This window comes from Chinchilla lanigera, unplaced genomic scaffold (genome assembly GCF_000276665.1).
Source record: "Chinchilla lanigera isolate Chin_1 unplaced genomic scaffold, ChiLan1.0 scaffold00003, whole genome shotgun sequence".
Classification (NCBI taxonomy): Eukaryota; Metazoa; Chordata; class Mammalia; order Rodentia; family Chinchillidae; genus Chinchilla; species Chinchilla lanigera.
The window spans coordinates 31,490,111-31,510,305 of record NW_004955404.1 but is presented as its reverse complement, the minus strand read 5'-3'; the positions used below and the strand labels follow the sequence as shown (position 1 = coordinate 31,510,305).

Here is a 20,195-nt window from a genome sequence, read left to right as displayed (position 1 = left end):
TCAGAGCAGTGATCATTAGACAACTTCATCATTGTGCAAACATCATAAAATGCACTTCCATAACCTAAGATGATATCACTGGGCAATATAATCTTATGGGACAACTGATGTATATACTGGCTGTTGTTGATCAAAATGTCATTATGGGCACATGTATGTATATAAAATATGTCTGTAAACTTAAGAACATAAAAATAACTTAAAATTAATAAGTGTATTGATTAAACTGCTACATGAAAAGACCACAAGTGAAAAACTACACAATCATCACAGTAAATGACCTATGCAGTATTTAACAAGTTAATGAGAAGAGATACTACTGGTTTAATAGGAATCTTCTATCTTGGTAAAAGTCATCTCATAGAAATGTATAACAAGCATTATACTCAATGATGAAATATTTAAATTTACCCCCAAATTAGAATCTTCAGTGCCCATCAACACAGTAATTGAATTACATGTATCCACCTATAAAATTGCATGAGAGAGGTAAACAAAAGAAATTATTTACTGAAATAAAAAGATCTCCAAAATAAATGGGAAAAAAGTAAGTTGCAGAACAGTACATGATTCTGTTTATATTTTCCTTTCAAAAAACTATGTAATTGTGTACATGTATTAGTCTATTCATCTGTATGTAAGTGCATTGTACAAGATTCAGAAATATATACAACAGACTCTTAATAGAAGTTACCTCCATGGAGTGGTATAAATTTGAAGGGTTGAAAAATTGATAAAAGTGTATATAGCTCAGCCAGGCATGGGGTGCACACTTGTAATCCCAGCACTTGGGAGGCTGAGGCAGGAGGATTGTTGTGAGTTCAAGACCAGCCTGGGCTACAAAGTGAGCTCAAGGCCAGCTTAAACTGCATAGCAAGACCCTGTCTCAAAAAGACAAGAACAAAAAAAAAGTGTACAGCTCAGAGGTAGAGTGTTTGGCCACCATTCATAAAGCCCTGGATTTAATGTCCAGAACAACTTAAAAAATTAATAAAAAGAGTATTTCAGTTTATATTCTGTATAATATTTTTTGAATTTTTATAATCTTGTATTTCTGTAGTAAAAATAGTAAAATATCCATCAATTACTACATCAATGATTAACACCGAGTTAGTAATTTATAAAGAAATGACACTAGTTTACTCATTTTATATATAAATTTATTATTTAGCATTTATCATAATTTAGGTATTGATGACCAAAGGTGAACAATGACTCTTCTTCTTAATCAAATTAAGGACTTACAAAGTAGATAAGCACATGTCTTAGAATTAAGGACTTACAAAGTAGATAAGCACATGTCTTAGACACTTATCTGTACTGATTTCTTGTTCAGTTATATAACAACACTGATCTTTGCAAGAAATTGTGTTGCTTCACCTTGGTAGTTTACTTCCACTTAAACTGAGATTGAACTTGTGACATAAACCCCAAGTACTGATAGGTATGCACAAATATATTAATCAGAGTCAGAGTCATAGTCTGAGAAGTGCCTGTTGAATTCACTGTGTCTCACTGCCAAATCTAAAGGAATTTTTCAGAGATTATTTCCTGCTCCTTAAAACTGTTTTCCCTTAGCTCTTATTATTGATATTTTATTTTCTTCCTTTTTTCTGTGAATGGATAAAAGGAAATGCAGTCTCTTAGTGAAGTATATAAAAATAAATACATTTCCTAAATATGTTTACCTTATGCAATTCATCTATGTGGTCACTTATTTCAATCTGCTACATCTACTTGATTTTTAAAGAATTGTGTTAAAATCTCTCGCTATAATAACTGTATGTAAGGTACACTTTTTCCCAGCCTCCTCCCTTTTTCTGAGAGACAGGGTGTCCTCCTGCCTCAACTTCCCAAGGTACTGAGATTGAGGTTTATACTACCACACCCAGCTCTACTTACTGCAAGGTGTTATGGTTGATACATCGTGTCAACTTGAGGAGTCCCGAGGTTTGGCTAAGTGACTCAGCAGTTCTGCATCCTGGGGTGAAAAGGACATGCCCTTATCGTCCTGGGAGGTTCATTGTGTCAATGTGAGAAGTTTAGATGGTTAACTGTGTGACGGAGCAGGGAACCAGGGTCCTCACTTTGTATTCATCCTGAACCTGTGCAGGAGGAGGGCATGGAGATTATATAAGTGCTACACGCCCCCTCAATGGAGGTAGCCTGCTTACAATGTAAGGGAGGAAAAAAGGTTTGTTCCTCTCCTTTTTGCTCTTTTTTTTTTTTTTTTTGGTTTTTCTCCGGTACCAGGAACCGAACTCATGACCTTGCGCTTGCCAGGCAGGCGCTTTGCCAATGAGCTAAATCCCAGCCCCCCCTTTTTGCTCTTGCTGCTTTTGCTGTCTTGTGCCACCTTGAAGTGTTGCTCCTGTGCTGTGCCACGCTGCCTTGGAGCCAGCTGATTATAGACTGAAACCTCCACAAACTGTAAGCTAAATAAACCTCTCCTTCCTTAATTGTGAGTGTCAGGTATTTCATCTCAGCAACAAGAGAAAAGTAACCAAGACATAAAGCTAGTCTTTATTTGATTCAGATTTGTCCTCTACTAATGGGATTTGAACACAGGGCCTCATGCATGTTCATCCTAGTCAAATGAACCTTTATTTGAATGAGAGCATCAGGCAATTCAAATGTACATGAAATTTTGAGAAGCACTGTTCTCAATGAAAACACCAGGCAGAGAGGTACAGTGGTAGTTGGAGGAAACTGAGCACATAGGCAGCTACTTACTATGTAATCCAAGTACCAGGAATGCAGGCATATACCACCGCACCAGGCAGTACTTGCCTTTTTCAGAGAAATAGATAGGGATGTGTGGTGGTGCACATCTGTAATCCCAGCACTCTGGGATGCTCAGGCAGGAGGATGGCAACTTGGAGCCAAGCCTGGTCAACTTAGTGACATAATGAGACCGTGTCTCAAAATCAAAAAGAAAAAAGGGCTGAGGAAGTAGCTCATTCAATCCCCAGAAACAAACACACACACACACACACACACACACACACACACACACACACACAGAATTTGATTTTCATAAAGAGTAACCACTAGAAAATCAAATATAGAGTACATGACTTTCAAAACAGCTGGAAAATGTTTGATCTGTCCATGAAAGTGAATAAAAGAAATAAAGAAAAGATGCTAGAAGGAAGAGGGTAAAAGTAGAAAATCAAAAATAATACAGCTAAAGGTAACTCCATAGTACCTTCAAGAAATTTAAATTAGTTATTCTTACCAACCAAAAGATAGACTTAAAGACCTGTGACTGTATTATCTGCAAAATCGCTCTTTTTAAAAAAGATACAGAAACAGTGAAAAATAGATAAGCAGAAGAAAATATGTCACACATATATGAATGAAAAGAAAGCTAAGGTAGTGGTTTCAATAAAGATTAAATAAAATTTAAGTATTTACCAATAAAAGTATTAGTATGTTACCACTTTTAAAGTGTTTGCATATACCAGATAATATTGTCCCAGATATACAAGGCAACAACCAAAAAAGTGACATGAAAAATAAATGCAGCAATCTTTTTAGTTGAACACTTTAACAAATCATATTCAGATAGTATAAGATTAAGTAAAGGAAATATAATCAAATGTAAAGGTTGCAATAACATAAATTTAAATATAAACAAGTAAAATAAAGTTATTTTACTTATTTATATTTACTGTTTTTATTATGTGGTTTTACATTGGAATCAAATGACAACAAAGGTAGGTTATGTCACCATTTGTGGAATATAGGTGGAAGTATTAAATTTATCAAAGGAAGAGAGAAAGAATAAAAATAAACAGGCTAAGAATTCAGTGAGAAAAAAATTTCATGGAGAAAACCAAAGAGATAATAAGAATGCAAATATTCTTTACAAAGTTAATCTCATAGAAGTAGAGAGTAGAAATTATTTGCTATTCTTTTCTATTGCTTTCCCATTCTCTACTTTCCTAATTTCTGGCTTAATTTTTTTTTTTCCCTCTCTCTCTTTCCCATCCCTTTGCTTTTTTAAAATTTATGTAGCAAACATAGTCTTCATTCTTTTTTTATAAACTGACAGCTAAAACTATATGGATTTATCATGGAAATGTTTTGAAATATATACACATTGTCGAATAGCTAATTTGATATTAACATATGTCTTAACCCACCTGGTTGTTATTTGTGTGGTGAGACTACTAAATATCTACTTTTTTTGTATCTATTGATCACCAATATTTCCCCTGGAAGGATTTGACACTTCTTTCTCCTAGTTTTTAAACTGAGGTCAAATTATAGACTCTCTTTAGAGAAAGGAGAGTAACATTTTGTCTAACATATGATTCACATAGTTTTTCCTGGACTATCATCTCTTTTTGGACAGAATAAAGAGCAAACAGCATGACAAGCAAACATGACATTCAGACAAACTGACTATATCTTGTCTTTTGGAATTTTTATGACAATTTTGACAAAAGTTTAGTCATGTATTTATTTCTGCCACACTCAAATATAGATATTATTTCTTAATGCTCCTGACAGACAATAGATGGCAAAAATTATAAAAGTGCTATTGCTTTTTTAGACAAAGAAACGAAAGTTCAAAATAAGTAGATAAAGAGACTAACAGAGAGAATGGATGTGATAGACAGCAACTGAATGCTAATCAAACACACAGTGCAGGGCGCTCAGAGTAATTAATAAATACCTGGACAGTAAATCAATTTAAGGTCCTCTTGAATCCAAAGAATAGAATCAGTTTCCTTTAGACATTAAAAATTTCTATACAAGAAAGAGAGTTTTGTCTCCCACTGTAAAGCTGGGATAATTTTCCCAGTGTCCATTTTTGTTTCATACATAATTGAGAATTTCGTTTGGTGGAGGTTTAAGTGCCTTTGACGGTCTGAAAACTCTGTTGCCCTAAAGCCTATTTGAAAGATGAAACAAAATGAGAATGAGCATTTACTTAATGTGTGCTTTCTGGATAGACAGCTCTGCATCAGTCAAGCATGTGAGATAAACCACAAGTTGTAAAATACCGTATATTTGAATAAGGGTATTAATGTGAAGTGATAAGCACTTCCCCTGTGGCACACTCCATCATTGAGTCATACCTCATACTTATGTTCATTATGTGGATTTACATTGATATTATTGACTATTTTCTCCTTAATCTAGTGAAAACCTCTACAACTGAAAACAATATTCATACCTCAGTAAGACTGCCCTCTTATAAAAATGCTTCTTATTTAATTACCAATTCTAATCATCTCTAAAATGGTTTTAAAATAAACCTATTTTACATTTGTTATTAATGAAGTATCCCAAGATTTTTTCTATTTTTAAAATACATCATTGGGGCTGGGGATTTAGCTCAGCGGCAAAAGCACCTGCCTGGCAAGTGCAAGGTCATGAGTTCGGTTCCCGGTACCGGAGAAAAACAAAAAAAAAAAAAAAAAAAAAAAATACATCATTGGGGGCCTGCCTAGCAAGCCCAAGGTCCTGAGTTCAATTCCCGGTACCAAAAACAAAAAACAAAACAAAAATAAAATACATCATTGAAGCTATTAATAATAGAAATTAAAATGAACAAATACATAGTTGTAAAAAACTCAATTATTGTTTTCCATAAGCATTGCTATGGTTTGGATGTTGAATGTCCTCCACAGGTCCACAAAGGCTTGGTCTCTAGAATAGCACTGTTGGAAAGTGGTGGAACCTTCAGGAGGTTGAGCCTGCTGAAAGGCCCTGCGGTCATTAGGGACAGACCTTCAACAGAGTCAGAGGGACCCTGGTCACTTTTCTCTCTGTTCCTATTCCAGAGGTGACTATTTGCGCTACACATGTCCCTCCATGACATGCCGCCATCCACAAAGGTAACTAGACACCAAACAAATATGGTCTACCTGATCTTGGACTTTGAACCTCCAAAACTGAGCTAAATAAACCTTTTCTCTTTATAAGTTAGCTGTTTCAGGTATTTCACTGTAGTAATACAAAGCTAATTGATACAGGTAATACATGTAGATAGTACAGCATCCAGACATTACCCAAAAAATGTGAATTTCCTTTCCACCCCTTTTCCCAGCTATTCATTTCTTTCTGGAAGCAGTCATTGTTATGAATCTATTATGCCTTTATAAAAATAAAATAAAATGATAACAATAATTACCACTATCTAGTGAGTTCTTTCTTGAAACCAAAAAATGCTCACCTCAATCATATAAGTACTAGTACTATTCTTATTTTACACATGAAAAAACTTAGTCTTTTTTTTTTTTTTTTTTTGGTTTTTCTCCGGTACCGGGAACCGAACTCACGACCTTGCACTTGCCAGGCAGGCGCTTTGCCGCTGAGCTAAATCCCCAGCCCCTAAAAACTGAGTGTTACAGGCATTAAAAATTTATTTTAAGAACTCTGTTTTGTAGATAGGAGGATTTTGGTTCAAATAGGGGCCACATGTAATATTTGTACAGACTGTACAATATCAAGAATATAGTTAGAAAGTAAATGAACTAGACAGATAGATCCTGGGTAATAAATATGAGATAAAAATGATATTTTGGAAGGTCTTCTGAAATTGTGTCACTATGTACTTATCAGATATTATTTATTGAATACCTACTATGATCCATGCACAGAAACTTCTTGGCATCCTCAAGGCACTTCCCCACTAAGGGATGCAGAAGGAAAAGCAGCTGCAATACTTGCACTGTGGAAAACTGGATAGTATTGCAAAATATGTGATACTGCTTTCAGCTTCATGGCAGATGGGAAGGAAACTGTTAGTGGAGGGTAGAAGGATAGCATGATAACTGTTTCCAAAGACTGGGAAAATGGGGTAGAAACTTCTACAGAAAAAAATTTTTAAATGACTCCTATAATGGTAAAAGTACCATTTGATGGACTTTTGCATTTGACAAAGATTCCAACAAGAAAACTGAGAGTGACAGCTATATACAAAAAGTACATCAAGAAAGAGATGGATTCAGAAAAAAACTGGCCCATTTGCAAACAGAAGCTGGAGAATTATAGAGAGGGTAGAATTTGCCAGTCTGGAAAATAAGTACAAGATTCCAAACTAATAAAATAAGTGCAAGATTCTCAAACTAAGAACTGGCCTTAGGATAAAGATCAAATCAAAAGTTTGGCTGTAATAGCTCTTTTAAAAGCTTAAAGAAATTACATTGGTGTTTCCTATGTGAAATAAAATGGCTTCTTAAAAGTTTAAAGATACCATCTTGGTAGTACACACCTGTAATCTCAGCAGGCTGGGAAGCTGAAGAAGGAGAATGGGAACTTTGAGGCCAGCCTGGGCAACTTAGTAACTTAACAAGATCCTGTCTTAAAATTCAAAAAAAAGTAAAATAAAAAAAGACTAGGGATATAGCTCTGTATGAGTCTTGGGGTCAATTCCCAGTATCACCAAAATAAAAGCAAAACATGCTCAGAGATGTAGTATTCCTGTGGAACTAGCAGTAATTCTAAGAAACAGAAGTCCATATTAAAACTAGTTGTGGATGTGACTTCTGAAACATAAGTTGAATTCAATCTGATATGTAGAAAGTGCCCAAAGTTCTTAAGGGAATTGTATCAATAAAAGTGCTACCACCCCAGATTATTTGGAAAAAGGGTATATAAAAATTTCTTGTCCCTTAACTTTATATAGAACACTGAGAAAGTTGTTGAGAAAAAAACCAAAGAGATTAAGTGGAATTGGGCATTTGAAATTTTAAGTGTGTGTGGTATACCAGAGAATCATTGGAGTTGAACATATAATTTTGAAACCAGGGAATAAGATGTGAGCTAGAGGTGCAAATATTGGAGTCATTAATGCATACTGAAAATCCAAATCTAAAAACCCAAACTTTTAGCCTTGGTTGATATATAAGTGGAATCTTAGGACCCTCATACCAAAATGTTATTTACTAAGGACCCTTAAAACAGGCAGAAACTTGTTGACACAAATATCAAACAGAAGAATGAATACACTGTGTGTTGATTTGGGTCATGACCTCATCAATACACTATGCATACATGAAGCATTTTTGACAAACTCTAGAAAATTTAAAATTAGTTCTCATCAAAACTATTGAAACACAAATTCTTCAAAAATATATGTGGCTTCATAGAGAACTTTTCCAAAGTAATTATCAGAAATGCAGTTATGCAAAAGAGAAAATGACCTAGAAAATTTCTTTTTAAGAAAATGCCTGGGGTAGGTGAGAGGGAGGGTGGAAGAAACAAGAAATAATATCTGAGTAATTAAGGCCAAGAAGCTGTGGGACAGTTATTAGACCAGAGAGTCACTGCATTTTGTCATCACTGCTACGATGACGATGTATACAGAAAGAATTATTTAGAGCAGACTCACTATGGCCTATAACTCTAGAGAAGAATTTCTAATCTCTGTTTTGGATCATTAAATTCAATGTGTGCCTTTGATTGAAATATCACTCCTGGGGCTGGGGAATTAGCTCAGCGGCACAGTGCCTGCCTGGCAAGTGCAAGGTCATGAGTTCGGTTCCCAATACCGGAAACCCCCCTCCAAAAAATAAAATAAAATAAAATATCACTCCTATGCCATTCACCCACTATGATATTCTTGGTTTCAAATCTATTTTCCTTTACTGAAAGATCGATTGATTTCCTTGAATAAAAAAGACAATGAGAGGCAGATCTCTGAAAGAAACTATACATTTTTTTTTTCTTGTTCCTGCAAATCAACAGAAGACAAGTCCTAGAACAGGAAATCTATAAAATCTATACCTTTGAAGCCTCTTTCCCATTATAAAAATGTAGAAAAAAATAGCTTTTGTTTCAAAATAAACAATACAAAAAATTTGGATATATTTTATCCAAAATTATTATAAGAAACAGAACAATAGTGGGCAGAATAAAACCCACATAAAGTGGACTAGAATGCTTCACAATTGCCAACAAAAAGTAAACTATAAAATGTAATATTTCAAAACAAGGGAAACAAAAAAAGTTTAAAGAAATTATGATAAATATTGAAGCCACAAGAGAATAATAAACCGGCATTAGAAAAATTAAAAAATGAGTGATAGCAGAAACAGAATTCAGTGTTATAAGCAAAAAAATGACACATTAGTTAAATTTCTCTCAAACATCTCTTTCATCCTGACTTTCAAACTGCAACTTGAGCCTGTCATTCTCTAGACGTGCTTCACCTCTGCCTGGCTTTTAGTAGAGCAGACATGTAATAGCAGATTAAACATATGGTAGCTTTCGTTGAGCAAGAAGCTAATAAAGCAGAAGAAATAAGAGCAAAGGAAGGTAGAACATTGAGAAGGCTTGTCCTGTGTAAACAAAAATAGTAAGGCTTACAGAACATTATGCCAAGAAAGAAGTGCAGACTATAGTAGAAAGAAACTCAGATGTCCAACTTGATAAATTAAGAAAGTTTGAAAGTCTGAGCCAGAAATGACTATTACAGACCTACTTAATCAACACGGACTCAGCATGGATAAAAGACAGAACCAGGTTCTGTGTGTTGCTGGAATCACCAGTTGTTGGAGATTTGTATTAACTCCTAATGATTGTTCATTCCAGGAATGGGGACATCCTGAGAGTAAAATCTGACATGCAGAAAGTGATCCCTATATTCAAAGTTGCCAACAAAACGCTGGGGATACAGTCAGCGGAACAGTGCCTGCCTGGGAAGTGCGAGGTCGTGAGTTTGATTCCAGGTACAAAAAAAAAAAAAAAAGTTGCCAACAAAAAAATGATGTCTAAAATGATCGGGAGATCTACCTATCCAAATATCTCACAGTGTTGAAATCCATGATGGAGATTACAAAATAAGTTTCCAGTACTGTAATAAGCCAGTGAGTTTGCGAGGCCAAAAATCATGCCCAGCGCACGCCTGTGATCTCAGCACTTAGGAGGCTGTGGCAGGAGAATCGTTGCGAGCTCGAGACCAGCCTGGGCTACAAAGTGAGCTCAAGTCCAGCCTGAACTGCATAGCGAGACCCTATCTCAAAAAAAAAAAAATCATGCCCGAAGCGTGAGAAGCCGTAGTTGGCATGAATGCCTAAAGCAAATACTGGGAGTAAGCCTTTCGGAGGTAGACTTTATTTCATTGCTCTACTAATATGAAACCGTTTGCTATTTGGAAGAACAAGGTTCTCTTGTCACTTTCTCTTCTTTTTAATTTTTACTTTTATTAGCGATCACAGTACACAATGTTCACATTCTTTATGTGGAGTTGGTGCAAGTATATTACACATTTTAATTCCTTTTGTCATCCCCTTTCCCTTCCCACGACCACCCTCTGTCTCTTGATCCTGTTCCCATTTGAAAAAGCTCTCTCTACTTCCTATTACCTATCTTTTATTTTGCTCTTTCGTTATAATTTAGGCCTCAAATAAGAGAAATCATGTGATATTTAAGTTTGTGTGTCTGAGTTATTTCACTTACCATTATGGTCTCAAGGTGCATCCATTTTCCTATAAATGACTCAGATTTATCTTTATGGCAGAGTAGAACTCCAATATATATAAATACTCCCATTTTCTTTATTCCATTCATCGGCTGATGGACATACGGTTTACTTCCAAGACTGAGCCATTATGAGTTGTGCTGCTATATGGGTATGCAAGTATCACTGTAATATGATGGCTTTGAATCTTTTAGGAAGATAGTATTTAGAAGACTAGCTGGGTCAAATGGAATTTGTATATTTAGTTTTTTGAGGAATCTCTACACTTATTTCCATAATGGTTGTACTAGTTTACATTCCCAACAACAGTCCTGCAGTCTGGCCAGCATTTGTTATTAATTGATTTCTTCATGATGACGTTCTTTTTTGGGTAAGATGGAACCTAATTGTTGTTTTAATTTGCATTTCTGTAATAGCCAGCAATGTTAAGCATTTCTTCCTGTATTTATTAGCCATTTGTTCTTCTTCTTCTGTGAAGTATCTATTAATTTCACTTGCCTATTTTTTTGATTGAATCTTTTACTTTGAGGGTTTGCCTTTTTTTTAGTTATTTATATATTCTAGATATTGGTCCTCTATCTGGGGTATACCTGGCAAAAATTTTTTCCCATCGTGTAGGCTGTCTTTTCCCTCGATTGTTCCCTTTTCTGTGCAGAAACTTTTTAATTTGACATGATCCCATTTGTTGATTCTCGATACTATTTGCTGTGCAAATAAGGTTCTGGTCAAGAAGTCTTTGCCTACGCCTTCGACTTCCAGAGTTTTACCTATTTTATCTTCCAGTAGGTGAAATGTTGCTGTTTTAATATTTAGTTCCTTGATTCATTTTGATCTTATTTTAGTACATGATGAGAGATACAGACCTAGAGTCAATCTTCTGCACATGGACAGCCATTTTTCCCAACACCATTTATTAATGAGGCTATCATCTGCCCAGTGTCTGTTTTTGATCCCTTTGGCAAAGATCAAAAGTTGAATATGCTTATGGTTGCTTGTGCATCTTTTCTATTCCAATTACCTCATGTCTGTTTTTATGCCAGTATGTGTCACCTTCTCTTTGGTGTTCTGATATTTTTCCATATTTATCAATGGGATACCTCTTCTGGAATGGCTATTGTCGTTGTTCTAAACAGTCTCATTGGGAGAAAGATTCACGTAAATAATAATTTGTCTCTAGTTATAGAAGTAAAACAACCTTCAGCGATGTACAAGGCATTAGAGAATGATTTTTATGGATTTCACCCCAGTCTTTGGTTCTTTCTTTACCTCCAGACATTTAATTAAAAGTGTAAGTGCCTTGGCTTTTAGATATAATATGCATCTGGTAAACATTCATTATGGAAGTAGTAGCTTTACCATTACCTATTCCATCCTAGAATTTTTCTCATCCATAAATGTGCTTTTTTCAAGTAAATAGTTTATGGGTTAAAACAGAGAACTCAGGACAGAATTTGTAAAAGCTTTTTGAAAAGCATAAAGAATAAAAAACACAAGAGCAAATAAAAACAAATGATGTTTTAACAGAAATAGAGGATTAAAAGGAGAAAATGTTAACAAAATTTAAAAGAGGAGAAAGATATAGAAAGAATTTGAGAGGGGTTATAGAAGAGAGTCAAAGATCCTATATAAGTATACTAGATCTATCTAAGGTGGGGTGAAGCAGAGCTGTGGAAGAAAACAAAGAATAAAAACCTAGGATTCAAGGGAATTTTCCTGAAATTAAAAAAAAAAAAAAAACAAAAACCTTGAAAATACATGTTGTAAAGAACATGTTACTCCTGGAGACATAAACCAACACATATTTTAGTAAAACTATTGACCTTTAAGGAAAGATTCTAAATACTCTTTATATCTCAACAAAAAAATCACTTCAAGAGAAATGATAAATTATCATCAGATCTTTTTAAAGCAAACTTTCATGGTGAAGATAATAGATTGACATATTTAACACACTCAAAACAAGAAAATGCAACCTGCGGTATTTACACCCATGAATACTGACATACAAGTATATAAAGATCACAGAGAAACTGATGAACATTCCAGAAATTAATAAATATTATTTCCATGCCCCTTTCTGTATTTTCTAGAGTGAACCTCCAACAACCAAAATGACCAGAAGACATCAACATAGGGACTGGTGTGAGCATTAAATATTTATTGACCTGGAGAACTAAGAGTCAACAATGGAGTTAAAGGGGAAAGTACAATATGGAACTGGCTATATGTTCTGATAATATGGAACTATCAAAACATGGGAAAAGTGATGAGAATTATGCAGGAATTAAAAGTAGATCAAGCTTGTTAATTGCTTTACAGTTATTACCAGAAAATTGAAAGATACTACTTCAGATCAGAGGTGTGGGGAATGGAAAAAGAGTAAAGAAGAAACTGTTAGTGAATTTCAATGTTTCTCATCACCAGGAGTAGAAAAATTACTGAGAATATGACATAGAGATATTAGTGTATGAGCAGCCATGCAAGCAAAAATACAAAGCTTACCAATAAAAACTGAGAGAACGAGAAAGAGTACAAATAAACACAAAAGAATTATTTCTATAAAACATGTTAATGTAACATAAAACAGCATGGCAGCACTAAGGTGAAACATACAGAGCATGGACCTGATTTTATTCTAATACTATTGTCTGTGCTTAACACTAATCAAGTTTGAAATGACTGAAATTTCCTAATGTGTAGGACGTATAAAAAAATGAAGTACAGTACCTTATTACACTGACTATAATAGGGGTCCCAAATTCAAACGCTTTTAGAGACTAAACGATGAAAGAAGCTAGATGCCACAAGTGTGAGGCATTTGCCATGTGCGTGTGTACATTTGTGCATGTGGATAGAAGTGAAACTCCATCTTAAAGGGAGGAGTTCCTACTCAGCTCTAGCTGTTTTGGGCACTGGAAAATGTAGACACATTGTTTCTGGGTCTTCTGATTTTTTGAGAGAATCATATATTAATGATTAAAATACTGTGTAGCCCTAGAAAACATTCTGCCAATCCACTGCGTGTGTACTCTCTTAAACTGATGTTAAGAACTTTCTTTCTTTCTTCCTCTTCCTTCTTTCTTTCTCCTTTTTTGTTTATTTACAAATGAGAGTGTTTGAAATCTTAACAAGGAGCACATCATTTATAACAAGGCATTTTTTTAAAAAGATGACCATGTGATTTTGGTTTTTTGTAGCTTTATTCATGTTTCACCTGTAGTTGAATCATAAGTCCTACCCTCAAATATACATCATGACTTGAGAGAGCTTTCCTTCATGTCTAGATTATTATGTTCATTCTACCTCATCCCTCTGTCATCTCTTTTTCTCAATTAAAAAGGTTTTAAAGATGTTAGTCAAATTAGTGTTGCCAAATTTTTTGAGTATGAAACTACTTTGGGAAATTTGTTACAGTCAAACAAGCATCTTTTACTGCCAGTATAATTATGGAGCAAGCTGTTTACGGATTCATATATCACCAGCTGAAATATAAAAAGTACCATCAATTATAGCAGTGGGTATGATTTTAGCCCAGCTGCATGATCAAAATTGTTCTATGATGTATCTTCATATCTCATCTTGGAATATGAACAAATATATTTGTAAACTAAAAAGGCTAACGTCTTTTGGTTTTTCATAAGACATAGTAAATTGCCAAAATTTTAAAAAAATCCTTATAGACATTTTCATACAAAAAACACAGTAGTATAGTGAACTCAATATATACCCATTACCCAACTATAACAATTATTGGTAGATGACTAGCTATACCTCTAATCATTTTTACTTTACCCCAATTATTTTCAAGTAAATACCATTTATCAGGCAATTGCAGCTATAACTAGTGAAGTATTTCTTTAAAAGATCATAATACAGTTGTCACAACCAAAAATAACTTTTTTCGTTTTTTGCAGTACTGGATTTAATCCATGGCATTAATACTAAGTTACATTCCTAGCCTGCATGCTCCCCTGCCTATTTGTCTATCTGCCTGCCTTTCTCTTTCTCTCTTTCTTTCTTTCTTTATATATTTTTCTTTCTCTTTCTCTCTCTTTCCTTCTTTCTTTCCTTTCTTCTTTTGTCTCTTTCTTCCTTTCAACAGGGTATCGTTAAATTGCTAAATTCTCAAGTCTGGGCTTTGACTTGCGATCCTCCTACCTCAGCCTCCCAGAGTGCTGGGATGGAAATAATAGTATCATAAATATCCAACTACTATTTACATATTTATTGTTGTCATCCAATTTCTTCTGCAGTATGCCTGAATCACAAATTAAATAAAGTCCACATGTTGCAATAGGTGAAAATACTTCTCAGTTCTCTTTAAATCCATTGATTTGCCTCCACATCATGTTTCTTGCATTTTTTTAAATTAGAAATTTAACTGTCACAGTCTGGATTTTGGTAATTGCATCCCTGTGGTGTCATTTAATACAATTACTCTGTACTTATATTTCACAGAAATTAGCACAGTGAATACCAATATAACTTTCTGCCACAATAGAAATGTTCTGTACACTGTTCAATGCAATATCCACTATCTACATATGCCAATGAACACTGAAAATGTTATTTGTACAGCTGAGATAATGAATTGTTAATTTTACTTCACTGAAATTTGTTTATTTACATTTAAATAGCCATGTATATCTAGTGGCTATAGTACCGGAAAGCACAGTCTAAAATCTTGATCAGATTCAAGGTAGAGTTTTTTGGGTTTGGTTTTTTGACATAAACATTTCATGGTAATGTTGTATACTTTTCAGGAGGGACATATTGTTTGGCACCACTGATGATCATTTATTGGTCCATTAATTCATCAGAACTTCCAAAAATTTATTATCATTATGAAAAATGTAAACATACATAAAAGTAGACAGAATCTTATAATGAACTTCATGTATTCATCAATCAACTTCTGGCCAGTGTTGGTGCAGTTATATTCCTGCTCTCTTTTCTTTCATCCTATATGATTGTAAGACAAATTCCAGAGATCATATAATTTTTTCCATAAATATTTCAGTATCTCTCAAAGCTAAAGGCAATTTTTAAAATGAACAAAATCACCATTTCTACAACCAAGTTATTAATAGTTACTTACTATTATGAACTATACACACAGTATTATTACTATAAACTCTAGATGTACTACAAATATATTTCATATATTTTAGCTCATTAAAATTATTATCCTTACTGGTGCTCAAATTATCCCATCTTTAGGCAACTGGATTTTTTTTTTTTTAAGAAGGATAACATAGTAATAGGGGGGCTTACCGAATTACAGACAAAGTGGTAGGAAATTATCAATGGTTGTTGTTTTACATATTGTTATCTACAAGATAGTTTCTCAGGAAAACAAATAGACAAATAATAGTGTACAGACAAAAGTGGTAGAAGATTATCAATGGTTGTTGTACTATACTTTGGTATCTTCAAAGTGGTTTCTAAAGGAAATAAATAGAGCTATACATGAGTGACCAACTGAATAATCATTGACTATTCTCAATGGTTATAGGAAACACATAGTAATAAACATACATCCATTTACAAAATAGCATAGGAACAATACAAACATTACAGAGTTATGGAAAGATTAGTAGGAAAATATCAATGGCTGCTGTAATACCTGGTGGTATCTTCAAAGTGGTTTCTCGGGAAGACAGAGATAGGCAAGAAAGATCTAACAAGTAGTTACAGCCTAAGGGTTGTCAAAAATAGTATACTGCCTCCTCACCAGTGACTCCTTTCACTGAGGTGTGACGGCTAGAAGGAAGGTCAGGATTGAAAAGAAGGACCAAGAGACTTGCACCTGTGTCTAGCAACAGGCTGTTTTCTTTTTCCTCTATAGTCATGATTACCCCGGGCTCCTCCATGGAGATGACAGTCTGGCCAGAGGGAGAAAGCAGAGTATTCCCTGGGCCCCCTTATTCCTGTTGGATTAACTGGTAGGTTAGGTCTGAGCTCTGGGGCCTCCGCTTCAGAGGGCAGACCAATCTCCAGTGGTCACCTTTGCATTCAGGGCATGGCCCAGGGGGCTTCTTAGGGCAGAGGCAACTGGATTTCTTCTCCAGTGGTTGCTTTGACCATATGTTCATCTTTCCTATCACAGACTATGAAGCCATCATTTCTCCAGAGTATTGATTTCTTCTCATTACTTAATATTAGAGAATATATCATATAACATTACTTATTGCTGCTGATGTTAACTTTGATCTTTTGGTTAAAAGTGTTTATCACAGGCTTCTGCTTTGAAATTACTATTTTTCCCTTTCCGTATTTTATTTTTCAGTGGAGTCACTAAATGCAGTCATGCTCAGAGGTGGGGAATGGAGATTAAACTCAATCCCCTGGAGAGAAAAGAATGTCAACACACATTATTTGGAAATCTTTAAGAGAAATTTGTACTTTCTCCCCAAGTGATTTATTTATTCAATTATTTATTTATATCACTATAGTTTCATGAAAATTTACTTTGTAGTTTGGACTGTGATCCAATGTCATGTTATTTGTTGCTGAAATTGTTCCAGCTTTGGCCTTTGGGAGGTCTTTCAGGTTGACTCCCGTGTCTTTTCACACATCCCGCTGTTTCTTTCACCTTTTTTTTAGTATTTCTTTGGTCTCTAGTATTACAAGATATTCTAAGCCTATTTTGTGTTTTTCCTGTCCCAGCAAATCATATCTCTAAAGAATTCATACACTATAATGAGACTTTGGCATATAAAGTTATATGATAGGGGCTGTCATTTTACTTTTGGAATTTTTAAATCCATGTGATGAATCCTAATACCATGCCTGTGTATACCAACAGTCCTGTGCTGATCTACTGACAACTTTTCTCATTAAAAAAAAAATTCATCATTCAGATCACGTGGAGAAAGAAGTCTCAAAAGAGATTGTAGTTTTGATTTATTTCATATACCTGTATCGAGTCACCTGAAGGTATATAGTACCTTTTCTTGCCCATAATATAAACTCTGAAAAATAGAGAATGATGACTGGTTTTCAACACAGGATGAATCAACTAAGACTTACAGGGGCAAATGCTGAGGTGACTTTTCTTTTCGTTTTGTTTTTTTCCATACTGGAGATTGAACCACCCTAGAAAAGCATCCCAGGCATTAAACAATTTCTCTATCCTCATCTACTCTTATGACTGTTGCCAAATTCATTGACTTTTAAAATGCTGATTTTATTGTGCTGATGATTCCAAGTTTTTAACTCCTGCAATCTTTTAAGAAACTGATTCACGCTGTAGGAGATAACATTAAAATTTTCCAGGGGATGCATAATTAGGCAGTTTCTTCACAACTGCCAGCATTAGCAGGGCCTTTAATGCAGCTCTTCTGTCATGCACACATCCACTGATTGTTTCCCGTTTTCCTAAGGACATTCAATGCCCTTCATCACCCTCTGAATGAGCTCAGTGGAACATTGCTCATACTCTTATTCCAGAACATTGTTCATCTGCCATTAAATTATGAACAAGAGACCACCAGGCCTCAGTTTCTGTATCAGACAGTGTGCTAAGATGGAAGCAACAGAAACAAACTTACCTATTTAAGCAAAAAGAGAATTTATGAGTAGCTATTGCATAGCTCACAAGTTGTAAAAGAGAAAGACAGAGTCAGAGTTGAAAGTTACAGCAGCAAGAACAATGCCTAAAAGAGTTTCCGCTTGTCTCAGGAAGCTACTGTTAGTCTGCTGCTGCTCATACACTACAATTTGTTTAGGGAACACTGTTAACTATAAGTAGAATTCACAGGAGGCACTTCTAGGGCTTTTGTCACTACCACCTGGAAAATTTAGATATAACTGCTTCTGTATTAGCCTTGTGAGAATGAATACAACAGAGGTTTGTGTCCTTGCATCTAGTGATCTCAAAACACTTGGGGTGGAGGGAGCCCAGCTTACTGTAAGATTTCAAAGTTCTAATCTATAGATGCTCTGTAGTGATACTATTATTTCAAGGTATTTATTTATTGGAACCAGGTCTTGGTTCTCCTTACAATCCCCCTCTTTATTTTATCTCTCTTTCTTTCCTTTCCCTTGCTGGAATCTTTATTATAAAGCTCCAGCTCTTCTTTATGATTTATCTCTAATAACTGGATCCAAAGTCGGGCAGGTGTGGTGATACATGCTATAATCCAGCACTTGGGAGAATGATTCAAAGCCAGCCTCAGCTACATAATGATACTCTGTCTTATTCCCTGAACCCTACAAGGGTTAACTATGGCCTGAAGGAGAAACAGAGGGCCTAAGCAAGCAAAGCAGAGGGGCTATCTGTAAGTTATAATCCTGAAATCTGAAATCTGAAAAGTAAAGAAGGCAAAAAGTTCTGAAGACCTCCAGGACCAAAGAGTAGCTCTGAAATTGTGTGCAAGAGATTTGGAGTAAACTGCATAATTGTTAAAAATGTTTTCTCCTCCCTGCAGAGGTATGACACTATCCCGCTCCATTGTCACTGAGCACAGAAGTATGACTTCCTGTGTAATGGCATATGAGTAGAAGTGATGTCTACTACATCCTAACAGAAGCTAGAACAGGCACAGAGTGGATTTACCGTCCCTCTTTCTCATATACCACTGAACCTACACTTCTATGATGGCAGCTGTTCTTGGAATGATAACATGAAACAGAGGCAGAACTGACCAGAGAGATACTTAACATGATTTAATTATTTTGTTGTTTTAAGCCAGTGAAAGCTGGGGGCGGGGGCTGACTGAAACCACAGCATAACTTGTGAGAACTGCCCAAGAGGACAACTAAATGAAGTCACAAGGCTCTTTGTGGACAGACAGACCAGGCCAAGAGACAGTCCTTAAGTGGCCGATATTTTGTATCTTTTTAAAAATCTGAAATATGAATGATTTATGGCTAGAGATAAAGATTGATGCCATAATTACTCAACTTATGATGAAATACTTTTGAACAATGTAAAAATAGTTTTTTAAACCACCATAATATTCAAGAGGGAATAGAAAATGACACTTGATAATGTTTCTGTTACAAAAACAATTCTCACAAATATTGAGAGACTTTTGGAGCAAATGGCCATTCTAAAAGTGACTCAAGTAACTCTGTCTCAAAACATTCAGTTACATAAGTGAAAGAAAGATCAAGTTAAAAATACGCTGCTAAAATAATAAAGTAAAATGAAAAGTTTGGAATAGGAAGAAAAAAGCTTCATAAGGACATGATTTGGCGGTAAAGAACCACAAGTATCTCTCCTTACCATTTGGCCCACTAGTAAGTAGGAAGTCAAACCAATTTGAAATAGCAGCAGAAAATTTTCGTATAAAAATACAATGACAGGGGCTGGGGACTTAGCTCAGCGGCAAAAGCACCTGCCTGGCAAGTGCAAGGCCGTGAGTTCGGTTCCCGGTACCGGAGAAAAACCCAAAAAAACAAAACAAAACAAAAAAAAATACAATGACAATTCTATAATGGTACCATTGACACATTTTCTTTCTTAGGGTTCCCTTTTAAAAGTTAAATATTATTTTATACTCAATTTGTGAGAAACTTTTCCTCATTTCACATAGCCTGTGGATTTTTAACATACTGTTTTGTTGTATTAATTATATCTGTAAATGATTCACCTTACAGAATATTTATATTTGTATGATGTATCCTTTATTTAGTGTTTAATAGCTCATACATTTTTGTATTTTAAATATTTAGTTCTACTATCTTCTTGTTTTGTTTTTGTAATGCTGTGACTGAACACAGGGTCTCATGCATACCACTAAACTAT

At 35.0% G+C, this 20,195-nt stretch overlaps 1 long non-coding RNA gene across 1 annotated transcript; it reads left to right on the top strand.

Moving 5' to 3' along the window:
• Positions 1 to 8,789: 8,789 nt before the first annotated feature.
• Positions 8,790 to 13,796, top strand: LOC106149028. Its single transcript, XR_001234930.1, has 2 exons — positions 8,790 to 9,689; positions 12,532 to 13,796. It is a non-coding gene; the product is annotated as an uncharacterized LOC106149028 (long non-coding RNA).
• The last annotated feature ends 6,399 nt before the right edge of the window (positions 13,797 to 20,195 follow it).